The sequence below is a fragment of the Canis lupus genome, chromosome 12 (assembly GCF_011100685.1).
Source record: "Canis lupus familiaris isolate Mischka breed German Shepherd chromosome 12, alternate assembly UU_Cfam_GSD_1.0, whole genome shotgun sequence".
NCBI lineage: Eukaryota > Metazoa > Chordata > Mammalia > Carnivora > Canidae > Canis > Canis lupus.
Genome location: NC_049233.1, coordinates 60,593,565 through 60,607,501, shown reverse-complemented (window position 1 = coordinate 60,607,501; position 13,937 = coordinate 60,593,565).

The following is a 13,937-nucleotide window of genomic DNA, read 5'->3' as shown; positions in this document are numbered from 1 at the left end:
GAATTTTACCTCTTCCTCTGTAAGACTCAATTTCCTTACTAAAGCCAAGAAATAATAGTACCTATTTACAGATTTGGTCAGAGGAATACATATGTTAATATATGTAACATCCTCAGTACAGTATAATCCTTCTATGTGTGTGTGTATGTGCTTGTGTTTATATGTATACATGTGTTTAGAAGGAGCAAGTGATATCCTCCTAGTTACAAGATAGCTACTTGGGTTTTATTAAATTTAAAATAAAAAATACTAACATTCTGTTTTAAAAATGGCACAATCATAAGACCAGAGTGGTAAAAAGCAATTAACTCTATGAAATAGCATATAAGACTTAATAGCAAATAAGACTTAATTTGGATTATTGACTAAGGTAAAGTCCCATGAAGACTTTTTCTTTGAACAAGAAGACATTCTGGAAAATATGTGAATATAGAGGGAATATGTATATGCACGGTCATAATGCTCAGTCAGAAGGCCACAATTGACTGAGAAACCTAGTCAGAGAATGAGGCTAACAGCAGGCTTATTGCACAAGAGCAGATATTTTGATCCAAACTTCTACAGCTTTGGCATGTAAAACATTTTAGATGCTAAGATGACAGAACTGCTCATAAAACCATCTGCTATTTACTGATCCATCTGTTGGTCAGCAGAGAGCCATCATAACCAAAGAAATTGTTTGGTCTGAGAAGCAATGTAATTTTCAGTTTTTTTAAACTGGAAATAGCTTTAATGGCTTGCAAAGGCTGTATCTTATTATAGAAGACCATAAAATATCAGTTTGTACTCATTATTTATCATGATTTAGAATTAAGAAAATTTAGCATCACTTTTATGCCTTCATATAAAAATATATATCCATAAAGATATTAAAGGAAAAGCTTATACACAAATTCATTATTAAGCAATCATGATAAATGAGAAAATAATATTTTTGTTAAGCACTTCATGTGTGGCTGAAGTAGCAGATGCAGTTAATATAAAAGCATTCTAATCTGAAGTATATGGTTGATATAATTCAATAAAGTAAACATCAGGTCTTCAACAGCGTTCACATTTTTAAGAAAACTTAAATGAGAGATCATAGCAGTTTGTCATTTATAAAACTATAAAATAGTTATAAAATGAAAAGTCAATTTTAAGGACAAATTGGAATTCAAAGCCTAGAGATCCTTACAGCATTTTAAAATAGTTTATTAGTTTATAGTAATATAAAGTTACCTTATACATATTGCAAAACTGAACTTACGGCATAAAGCTCAAAAAATCATAAAAAAAATAAACACAGGCCCAAACATATGCACACATGTAACCAAAAGTTTGTATACTATACCCATTTTTCTTTTTTTCTGTGACTAACACTATTTAGAAATTTATTCCAAATAAGACATGTAGACTTGCCTCATTCTTTGAAAGTTGTCTATTATTCCTTATGTACTATAGTTGTATTACAATGATTTAATCGTTTTTTTTAAAGATTTTATTTATTTATTCATGATAGTCACAGAGAGAGAGAGAGAGAGAGAGACAGAGACACAGGTAGAGGGAGAAGCAGGCTCCATGCAGGGAGCCTGATGTGGGATTCGATCCCGGGTCTCCAGGATCACACCCTGGGCCAAAGGCAGGTGCCAAACCGCTGCACCACCCAGGGATCCCGATTTAATTGGTTATTAAATCATTTAGATTGCTTGCAATTTTACTGTTGCAAAAGAAGCTGCAATGAACATTCATACACAAAGGTTACACATCTGCAAGCAAATTTGTAAGATAAATTTTTTGAGGTATAATTGCTGGCATATTTCCATTTTAATAAATACTGCCAAACTGCATTCCATAGAAGCTATAAAAATTTACCCTTTTACTACTAAAATGTAAAATTACTCTACATTGACATCAACAAAATCACTTGTCAATGTTTTTATTTTCATCAACTGTATATTTGAAAATTACATTTAATTGTAAATTCATATGCATTTATGAGTAACTTTATATGCATTTATACATTTATATGCATTCATGACTGGCTTATGTCTTTCTTAAAATTTTATATTTCTATTTATTTGTTAGCCTTTTTCTCAATCATGTAAAAAATATTTATATATTAAATTGATCCTTTGTATAATTACTTATAAAAATTTTTTCTGAAGATTTTTCCCTTGATTTTTTTCTATTTAGTTACATATAGTCACATTCTAAAAACTTGATGTAATAAAAATGTTAATTTTTTTATTGTTTCTAGTTGGTTTTGGCAATGGTTTCAAAGACATTTCATATTTAGATTTATTTTTCTGTGTTTTCTTCTAGTATATTCCTGGATTCATTTTAAGAAATAAATCTTCAATCCATTCAATATCTTGTTGTCTCAAAAGTTTATGAAAAATCTATCCTTTCTCACTGTTTTGAGTTACACCATTTATGTATCTTGGCCTAATTCTAGGTTTTTTGTTTTTTGTTTTGTTTTTTTTTTTGTTTTGTTTTGTTTTGTTTTGAATCAACATAGCTGTCTATTCATGAACTCTGATAAATTTCAAAAAATATTTTAGGTGTATAGCACTTTTTAAATCTTGGAAAGTTATCCTTTATCTATTGGATATGGTTAAGTGATTTTTTCTATTTATATTTAATTTTTGTCTATGAACATTAGAATCTACCTATCAAAAATCATGCTTTTATTATTGTTCAAAATGTAAATATTAAAGTAGTGAAGTATGAAAAATATCAATTTATTATTAATTAAAATATTTTTATCCAAAAATGTGGAATCCTTTCAGTTTGTTTGATTTTTCCTTGGTGTCCCTCAGTAGCCACAAAAGTGTACCATATAGAAACCTCATGAATTCTTCAGTCATTACAGTTTTCCTTTCCTTATGGGTTATTTTTTTTAAGATTTATTAATTTATTCAAGAGAGAAAGAAAAAGTGTGTGTGTGCCATGGGGAAGGGCAGAGAAAAAAAAGCCATTCTAGTTCTGTAGTGAGATTTAAAAAAAATAATGTTTTATTATATCATTTGTGGAGCCAAATGTAGGACTCGATCTCATGACCCTCTGATTAGACCTCAGCTGAAATCAGGAGTCTCATGCCTAACCAACTGCTCCACTCAGGCGTCCTTTCTCATGGGTTATTTTTAAATCATGATATTGTTTTCTTTTCACCTTTGCAGGACGCTTATCTTTTTATAGGCATTTTGTCATAAATTTTAAAGTTTTAAGTGTAGGCAATGGAAATGAAGACAAGTGATTTATATATACATATTTTGCATCTAGGATTCAAGAATTTTCATTTCCATATATCTATATAACTTAACTATATTTTTTATCACTGCTATTATTTCATTTTCTAATTTTTAAATTAACTATGAAATATATCTTAGAGGTAAACTTACTAAAAAATCTTTTTTCTTCTATTTATTTTTATTTTCATTTCTTCCTACTATATAAATCACTCATATAGACTATTGTTCTTATATGAAATTTTCCTAAAAACTCTCCGTCATTAGGAATTACACTGGGGCTGCCCCGGTGGCCCAGCGATTTAGCACCGCCTTCAACCCAGGGCGTGATCCTGGAGACCCCGATTCGAGTCCCACGTCGGGCTCCCTGCATGGAGCCTGCTTCTCCCTCTGCCTGTGTGTGTGTGTGTGTGTGTGTGTGTGTGTGTGTGTGTGTCTTTCTTTCTCTCTCTCTCTGTCAAGAATAAATAAATAATTTTTTTTTTTAAAAAAAGGAAATTACACTGGAATAAAAATTATAATTTACCATGGATTCTAACATAATACATTTGTCTTCTACTACAATTCCAGGAATTAGTATAATTTATTCCATAAATTAAGATCATTTTCTAAATTATCCTTTTAATCAATATCCTTAAAAACTAACTACTATATTCTTTCCTTGACCAATGGCCTTTAAATTAATTTAAAAAACTTTCATTGAATTTTGATATGATTTGAAAATATTTAATACAATAAACCTGTGCCTATTACAAATTAATGTGAATTTTGCCCTTGAATCTATCAATCCCATTATATTCTGTGAGAGCTTAGACCTTTTTTCTCAATCATTTCCTCAGAGTGTTTAGTCAAGGCTTTGGAGGTTTTTGTGGACATGAGACAGCGAAAGAATTAAAATATTTTATTCTAGAACACTAATGACAATACCACTTTTTAAAAGTCTTAGTTATAACTCATTTTGTTGTTTTGTATCAGTTTTTTTTTTTTAGATTTTTTTTTTTTTTATGAGAGAGAGAGAGAGAGAGAGAGAGAGAGAGAGAAGTAGGCTCCATGCAGAGAGCCTGATGTGGGACTCAATTCCAGGACTCCAGGATCACACCCTGAGCTGAAGGTGGAGCTAAACCCCTGAGCCAAGGGTGGTCCCTAGTTCTTACTTTTGTAGAAATTTAGCCTCACAAAGAATGTTTCCCCTTTTGTCTTAAACTGCAACAAATACTGACATTGTTGCCTCTTCTGTGTCCTTATTTTCTCACTACTCTCCCTCATTTTCCATCTGTCCCCTTTTCCTTCTTGTAGCTTGTCTTCTTAGTCTCCATTCTTATTCCAAGTGATCTAGAGGTGTACATCTGACTTTATAGTGAGATGGTATCAACAACCTGTTATATTGTCTTCTACCTCATGATCTTTTATGTCCTCTTCTTTTTCTATATATTTTTCTCTCCTTGGTACTTGTTTGGCCTCAAATTTAAGACTACATAAATGTATCAGTTTTTGAGCAACTTCAGAGCACATAAATAATGAGCTTGATTATATTCAGTTTTCTAGAATGTGGACCATCCCAGCTATGTACAGATCTAAATAAAGTAGTCCAGAGTGTAATTTTTAACACATTTCTACTCCTGAAATGCCTTAGATAGCTAGCACTGATGCAGAATTGCAAAGAAAGCGATGAAGTCCCTTTATACTCAATAACCTCTGTATAGAGGCTATTTTGTTGACTTTGTCCTTAGCCGGTGCCTTTTTCAATCCAGAGAAAAAAGCTATTCTAGTTCTGCGGTGAGATAAACAAATGTTTTATTATATAAAAATATCTACTAATCAAGCTACTACTTTGAAATAATAATCAGTAATAGACAATTCCACTTCCATCTATAATATGGTCTATCATGACAAGCAATGCTTTTTCCGAAAAAAAAAAAAAAAAAAAGAAAGAAAGAAACAATGAGACATACTACAAAAAGTGTATTTTAAATATATCCCAGAGTTGCAAAGCAATAAGAACTAAAGTTTCAAAGAAAAGAGCACCCTCTGCGTGAACTGACATGCCCCATTCTCTTCCCTGATTTCAATTGCTGGTTATGGATGCCAGCTGAAGTTGGAGTTGGCCTTCATGGAAGAAATACACTGAAGGAAATAAAACCAACAAACAAACTTCAGCAGTTACTTGATGATGGCAGGAAATAAATTTGGAAAGTAGGAACCCAAATCCATGGTTATCTCTTCTCAAAATATTTGCCAAATTTTAAAGCTACATGGAGCCTGAAAATTGATTGCTGGCGGAGGAACCTCTGAAAAGTCTCCTGCAAACTTTCCGGCTTGTATTTAGCAGTTATCTCTCTCTCTCTCTCTCTCTCTCTCTCTCTCTTTTTTTCTTAAATTCATATCATTTCCATGCTTCCTATATTATGCTATTTACATTTTTAAGATAAAAATTAAATAAAGGGCAGCCCCGGTGGCTCAGCGGTTTAGCACCGCCTTCAGCCCAGGGAGTGATCCTGTAGACCCAGGATTGAGTCCCATGTCCGGCTCCCTGCATGGAGCCTGTTTCTCCCTCTGCCTGTGCCTCCCCCCCCCCCTCTTTCTCTGTATGTGTTTCTCATGATTAAATAAATAAAATCTAAAAAAAAGGAGTAAATATTTTTTTTTAATTAAATAAAAATGACCAAGTCATTTTGTCTACTAACTTGCATGGCTCTTTCAGGGAGAGTATTTTCTGTCAAATGTTAACATGTGGTACCAAGATTTTAACACTTTTATGTATATGTGCATATAAATTAGGAATTATGTTTGTAATCTTTCTAATCTTCCAATCTTTTTCCTTATGGCCTCTGACTATGCAGCAAGACATTCACAAATTATTTTGAATCCACATATATTCTAATTCCAGTGACTTCTCTTTCCACATCAGCTAAATTTTCTACAATTTCCTGCCATTTTCCCCTGCTACTCTCTTTCAGTGTCATCCTTAAGTAGAGTGGTTGTCCAGTTGCCTATTTGGCCTGCACCAATATATAAAACTGGCTCATCTGTGAACCAGACTTGAGCTTTCCCTCCATCAATGAGTTGGAAAAGGTTCTCCACAAAACTTTATGTGTAAAAAAAGGATGTTGAAACATTAATGGATGACATGAAGAGGGGCTTCATACTCCAGGAGCTCGTTTATACCGTCTGGTCCCACTTATCTTGAAATTCCATAACTTACTATCACCAAACCTGGCTTATTTTATGACTTGGTGAATCTGACAGAGCTAGGTCATGTTAAGCAACTGTGGCCACATGGTCAGTCACTTCATTTTTCATCAAGACTCAGTAGCAATGCCTGGGGTTGTTTTCAAAAGATGCGTGATTCTCTTCCAGATGCTTAGCCTTTCCCTAGAAATCTAGGGATCTAGATTTTGGTATTCCCCTAAACATTTGCTATTCCTTTCACATGCCAATTTTCCACACTACTGATACATCCAATACCATAGAATTTATCCTGCCTTATAGCTAAAGTCCAGGATGCTTGCACTGGAGTCTAAACCTACTATAGAAAATTTTCCTACTCTAGAAAAGGAAAGTATAATTCAGGCAGGCTTTTTTGTCAGGCAGTACCTAAATCAAAGTAATATTTCTCCTAGGTTTGGTTTGCCGCTTCCAAAATCCAGAAAGGCCTACTAGGTAACTATATTTCCTCCATAATGGTGACTAGTGCAAGATTCAAAAAAATTCTATTCTTTCATTAGTTTGTCTTGTCATGCCCATAGCCATTCAAACCCTAAATATTTTACAGAAATGTCAAGCTCCTAAATCTTTTTATTGTTTTGTATCCCACCTTCTGGAGTACATGTGCATACCAAAGCCTAAAATGTAATATCTTCTTCTTCCTCTTCTGATCTAATTAATATGATACCATCAAGGTGATGGTCTTTGGAATATACAGATGACTCATATCTCTTTATGCTACTTAGGAAAGAAAGTGAAAAATTCAACAAAACACAAGAGCAAGACTATAAGTATGTATTGTCCCATCCATACAATTTGTACTGGTTCTGAGCAGTAATAGAAAAAAAGAATCCACTTATCAAATCAATGGTACAATACAGTATGTATGAGGTTTTATTAATTTGTTTTAGTAAACATAACATGGTGGCTACTATCTGGGTTATTTTTAGTTGAATTTGAAAAAACCTACCTACTTTCATTCACCAGAATCACTGGTTTTTGCAGAAGTGGACTGGTGAATAAAATTGGTATATGATAGTGGTCACTACCATAAATCCTTTAGATCTTTAAAACTGGACAAATCTTAGAGATACAATATAGTTTTATCTACTCTTTTTAGCTAGAGGAAGGTTGAAAAGTATTACAAACCTACACTTGGAAATCCCAATATAATGGAATATATATATCCCAGTATAATTGGGATAGTCCCAATCCTAATATAATGGCTCTTTTTAAGAATTTTTATTTTGTTGTGGTAAGAACACTTAATATGAGATCTACCCTCTTAAATCTCTAAGCTTACAACTCAGAGTTTAAGTTGTTGAGTATAGGTATAATGTATAACAGATTTCTAGAGCTTATTCATCTTGCTAAAATGAAACTTTTGTCCTATTGATTAGTAACTCCCCATTTTCGCCCACATCCTGGCAACCACCATCTATTCTTTACTTCTATGAGATTGACTATTTTAGATACCTCATTTAAATGACATCATGCAGGGATGCCTGGTGGCTCAACGGTTGAGCTTCTGCTCAGGGCATGATCCTAGAGTCCCAGGATTGAGTCCTGCATCAGGCTCCCTGCGAGGAGCCTGCTTCTCCCTTTGCCTGTGTCTCTGCCTCTCTCTCTGCATCTCTCATGAATAAATAAAATAAATAAATGACATGATGCAGTATTTCTCTTTTTATCGTGTTGTCATATATTACAGGATTTTCTTTTGTAAGGCTAAACAGTATTTGTATGTATGTACAACATTTCCTTTATGCATTTGTCTGTCAGAGGATACTTAGATTGTTTCTTTTTTTTTAAGATTTTATTTATTTATTCATGAGAGACACAGGGAGAAATAGGCAGAGACACACACAGGCAGAGGGAAAAGCAGGCTCTATGCTGGAAGCCTGACACGAGACTCAATCCCAGGCCTCCAGGATTGGGCCTTGGGCTGAAGGCGGCACTAAACTGCTGAGCCACCCTGGGCCGCCCACTTAGATTGTTGCTACATCTTAGCTATTGGAGATATTGCTGGAATGAACATTAGAGAGCTAATACACCTTTTTGAGATCTTGATTTCAATTCTTTTGGATAAATATCCAGAAGTGGGAAGATGGATCACATAATTCTATTTTTAAGTTTTGAGGGCTCTCCACGCTGTTTGCATAGCAGCTGTACCATTTTGCATTCTTAAAATCAAGACAGAGGGATTCCTATTTCTCCACCTCCTGGTCAACATTTGTTATCTTTTGTTTCTTTTTAATAGTAGTAATCCTGATCTGTGTGTAGTGGTAACTCATTGTGGTTTTAAATTGCATTCCTCTGATTCTTAGTGATGTTGAGCATCTTTCATATACCTGTTGGCCATTCATAGGTCTTCTTTTGAAAGCTATTGTGCAAAAGAATAAAACTGGACCCTTATCTTACACCATACACAAAGTAACTCAAAATGGGTTAAACACTTAAATGTAAGACCTGAAACTGTAAAACTTTAGAAGAACACATTAAGGTAAAAATTTCTTGTTACTTTGACAATAATTTCATGAATATAACATCAAAAGCATAGGCAATATATATTAAAATGTGAGACTACATCAAACTAAATTAATAAAGCTACTAATAATTAAGAATGATATATTAACCTGTGAGATCAAAGAAAAATTTGCAAAATATATATTTGATAAATGGTTAATCTCCAAAATGTGTAAATATCTTCAATGCAATAGCAAATAAAGCTAATAACCTAATTTAAGGATGGGGTAATCACTCAAGTAAAATGTCTCATTGTAAAGACCAAGGACTCAGTATGAGGTTTCTACCAGTTACCAAGTATATGTTTATTTTAATTTTACATTTGAGGGAATATACAATTGAATCACTATGATGCTAGATCCTGACCAGAACTTTTTTCCCTCTCACCTACAAACTTATTCTGAGATGTTAACCATAATGATGCTCTGAGTCTTTGGGCATCAATGCTAATGTGGACTCTTTACCCAGAAGTCCTTTAAAAATAATTGGATTACTTCCCTTTCCCTGTGTTCTATTACCTAAGTAAATGACTGTAATTTCCTCCAGAGAAGGACTAGGTGATCATTCTCACATAAACTTGTGGAATTGAAAACTTCTTCTCTTGGAGATAAGGCTTTAAAAAATACATTTTATTTCATTATTTCAGAGAAAGAGAGAGAGAGAGCAAGAGAAAGAGCACACAAGCAGGGAGGACAAGAAGAAGCAGGCTCCCGCTGAACAGGGAGCCTGATATGGGTTTCAATCCCAGGACCCTGAGATTGTGACTTGTATTGAAGGCAGCAGCATAACTAACTGAGCCACCCAGGTGCCCAGAGATGAGGCTTTTTAATAACTCATTTTGTTTCAGGTTTTGAAACTGGTTCAGGTTTAACTGGGCAAGGAATTATGGCTTTTTTTTTTTTTTTTTTTAATTGGAGCACTACTCTCATTCCACTGAGACTTCATCGTTGATTTCTTTTGATGATACAAACTGAGTAATCTCCTTTGGCTCCATCCAATTTGCTTATAAGCATGCTAATTTTTAGTAAACATAACTGAGCCTTCTATATAATGTAGCACCTCTCCTATTCTTTGTCAACTGCTCCTCTGATCTCACCATTGATTATCATAATTCTATTTTTATAATTTCATTTATTCAGTCAGGTGCCACCTGACTTTCATGGTTTCAGTGTCCTATTAGACCCATTGTTATTTATGGACTTAGTTTTGCAATGATGACTCCTACATTTATCGAGAATCTTAGGGATCCCTGGGTGGCTCAGCGGTTTAATGCCTGCCTTTGGCCCAGGGTGTGATCCTGGAGTCTGGGGATTGAGTCCCACATACAGCTCCCTGCGTGGAGCTTGCTTCTCCTTCTGCCTGTGTCTCTGTCTCTCTCTCATTTTGTCTCTCATGAATAAATAAATAAAATCTTAAAAAAATCCAGGATCTATACAGGTGAGACACCACTGAAATTCTTAGCAATGATTGTATCCTTCTTCTTAATGTATTTCTTATGGCCTTCATAAATTGTATATTTTGGGTAGTTTTGTGGAACAAAGTCATCTTGTAGGTCTCCCAATCTCAAGAGACTATCACTCTATATTGACCACCCTAAGCCTTATAACCTTTCTTGCATTGACTGCTACAGTAATTCACCACCACAAAGTTTGGCAATCACTAGTTTATGCATCTCAGAGCTACCCTAATAATGAGTTCACATCACATCCAAAGGTCTTTATTATAATGTTAAATTATGTGGCCCAAGAAATTACTCCCAAATCGAATAAACTCTTGATTTCATCCAATTAGTTCATCTAATCGTTCAAGATCTTCCTTCATCAGTCAACCTCAAAATCAAATTACACTTATACAATTCTAGTTCTTTGGTAATCTTTTTGGCTTTAGCTTTTATAACATCTTTGGAACATATTCCCTTTCCTTCCTTCCAGACCTAACACAACTCTGAGACTATGTTGTGACATTTTCAGGGTCAGAGGAAAGGCATGCAAATATTTTGAAGGGAAAACCCTCAGTATTGTTTCCAAGCAAGTAGTGAATACTAGCTCTTTTTTTTTTAATTTATTTTTTATTGGTGTTCAATTTACTAACATACAGAATACTAGCTCTTAATAGGGAAGAGTTGGGTCACTTAGGTATGTTCAGAGGATTCACAGTAATCTGGAGATTCATTGTTTTCTGAGTCATTAACTAAATTATGTCCATCCTACATGTTAGCATCCCATTCCTTTCCAGGCAGAATTTGGCCATGAACTTAGCATAGCTGGCCTACCTTTGTAGAAAATTTAAACTTTTTTGCAACTTGGATATTCTGAAGATTATAAAGTGGACATCAACTATATTTCTTTCTCAGCTGCAATAGATGCAAGCTTATTTGTAAGCTACCAAGAAGGTTCACTACTTCTCATAATTAGCTTTTAATTAGTAATTAATTACACTCAGCTTTTCATCATCATTTTCCAAAGCATCAGTGAAGATCAACAATTTCCAACTATTCCACTAACCTTATAGTCACTATTTCTCTCATATATCTCAAAAGCCTCACAATAACATCTGATAATGAATCCTTTTTACCAGCTTACCATTTCAGTTCACCAACAGTGAAAGTTTTAGTAACCATCTGCCAAGGAATGTCTATGTTCACCTGCATCAGTGATGAAGTCCTCATTGTCAACCAGGTGTCAGGTAATCCAGATCAAATATCCCATTCTTGTGCCTTCATTTTCTGTTTATTCCTGGTACCACATGTCAAAGGTTTATGTACTTGAGGAATAGAATCTAGGTAGAAGTTAGTGTATAGAATACTCTAATAGCATGTTTGGACCAATATCTGGAAAAGAAGGGAAAAAAGCAAAGTTGTAAAGAGAAAGATGTTTTGCCAAAATTAAAATCTAAGGCACACAAGAGTATTGACTTCACTTTTATGAGAAGTTTTGGACTTCCAGAGTTGCTTCTATTTGTGTGCTCCATTTATTAGTCTTTGAATGGGGCCTGTACCAAAATAAACATGATCTTGAAATGAGTCTCTACAGCTGAGTCAATTCCTGAAGAAGTTGACAACAAAGGCAGTATGTTGATAGTCCCAGAAAGTATGTCAATAAGGCCTTAACAAAGAGGGATGAGTTGTAGTGCTTATTCAACATATATCCATCAAAGGATTTCTACTCAGAATATATAACTAATTTCTAAAATCAATAACAAAAATACAAACAGCCAAATTGAAACCTATTTTTAAAAATAGGGAAAGGCATATCCAGACATTTCACAAATGAAGATGTACAGAGGATGAATAAACCAATGAAACAATGGGCATGACTTAATTATGAGAAAAATCCAAATTAAACCCACATCAACATAGATACCAACTAGAATGGCTAATATTGAAAGACACAAATACTATGAATATTAATTGTTGTCAAGATGTAGACCAATGGAACTATCATACATTGCTCTTGGGTTGTGTAAAATGTTATACAAAATTATAGGAAACTTTTTGAAAATTTTTATAAAGTTAAGCATTCAACTACTGTATTATCCAGAAATTTCATTCCTAAAAAGATAAAATCCACACAAAAACTTATAGTGAATATTTATAATATTCTAATTCATAACATTTAGAAAGTGAGGAAGAAAGCTACATATGCAAAACAGATATGTGGATAAACAAATTACAATTGCATATATCCAATTGATTACTATTCAACAATAAAACAGAGTAGATTATCATGTATAGAAAAACATGAAATCCAATAGATTGAATTAAACAAGGTACAGAAGCATACAGATTATAGGATTTCATTTATATGTAATTCAAGAACAGTTAAAACTAATATATGGTAATAAAAATCAGATTGCCTGTGGTGGAAGTGGTGATTGATGCTGTGGAATGAGAATTAATAGGAAGAGGCATAAGATAATTTTCTCAGGTGATGGAAATGTTCTATATATTGATCATGGTGTGTCTGGAGAATGGGTAGGTATTGGCCACATGAGTATATAAATTTATCAATACCGATTGTATAATAATAATTGTACATTTTGCTGTATGCAAATTCTACCGTAATTAAAAATGTCACCATATTGATCACTCTAGATATGTAACCACCTAAGAAGAACAAACTCATATATAAATCGAAAAGTGACCCTTTCTTTTGCACAGAATGAAATGCACACAAAGGAACATGTATTAGTAAGGAGAAATAAAGCTAGCTAATGTGACCAAAACCAATAAAATATCAGTGACATAACATAATAAAAGATTATTTCTCATTCATATAACATCAAAAACAAACAAAACGTGGTATCTCCCCTGAGGATTTTCATTTTAATCTGTTTTGGGAATCCAGGATCCTTCCATTTCACAGTTCTGACATCTAGGATTATCTCAGCTGCATGGATAGGAGTGATAAAGCAAACTCTAACAGATGATCTTAGAGGTTAGTCCTAAAATATGTACAAATCACTTCGGTAAATTTATATCAACTGGAATTAATTATATAATATCTAGATGATGTTGCTAGATGTAGATACAGATATAGATGACACAGAAAAGGAAGCTGGGATATAACCTCTCTGCTTACACAGGAAAGAGAAAAGAGAAAAGTTAATATCTAGTTCTTCTTTACCAAAGAACATATTATTGCTTTTTAATGATATATTAGAGAGTAATAAAGCACATATGTAGCTGCATGCAAACTGAGAGAGGTCTTTCTACAAATGTATAATTAGTAGCAAATATTTTGATTAATGTAATGCAAGAAAATAAACGTAAAAACTCTGTTTATGAAAACTTGGCAGTTAAAATGGTACTTAATGTGAATTTAGAGCAATTGAAATGAAAGAATGAATTTTAAAAATAATGTAACCCTTTCCTCAGTCATTATGAGTCTGTAGGTGGTAATGATTTCATATTAGTATTTATATCCTAAGTCAGAAACAGGTGGCCACTACTGTTTTGCTGCCAATTTTCTGATGGGCATT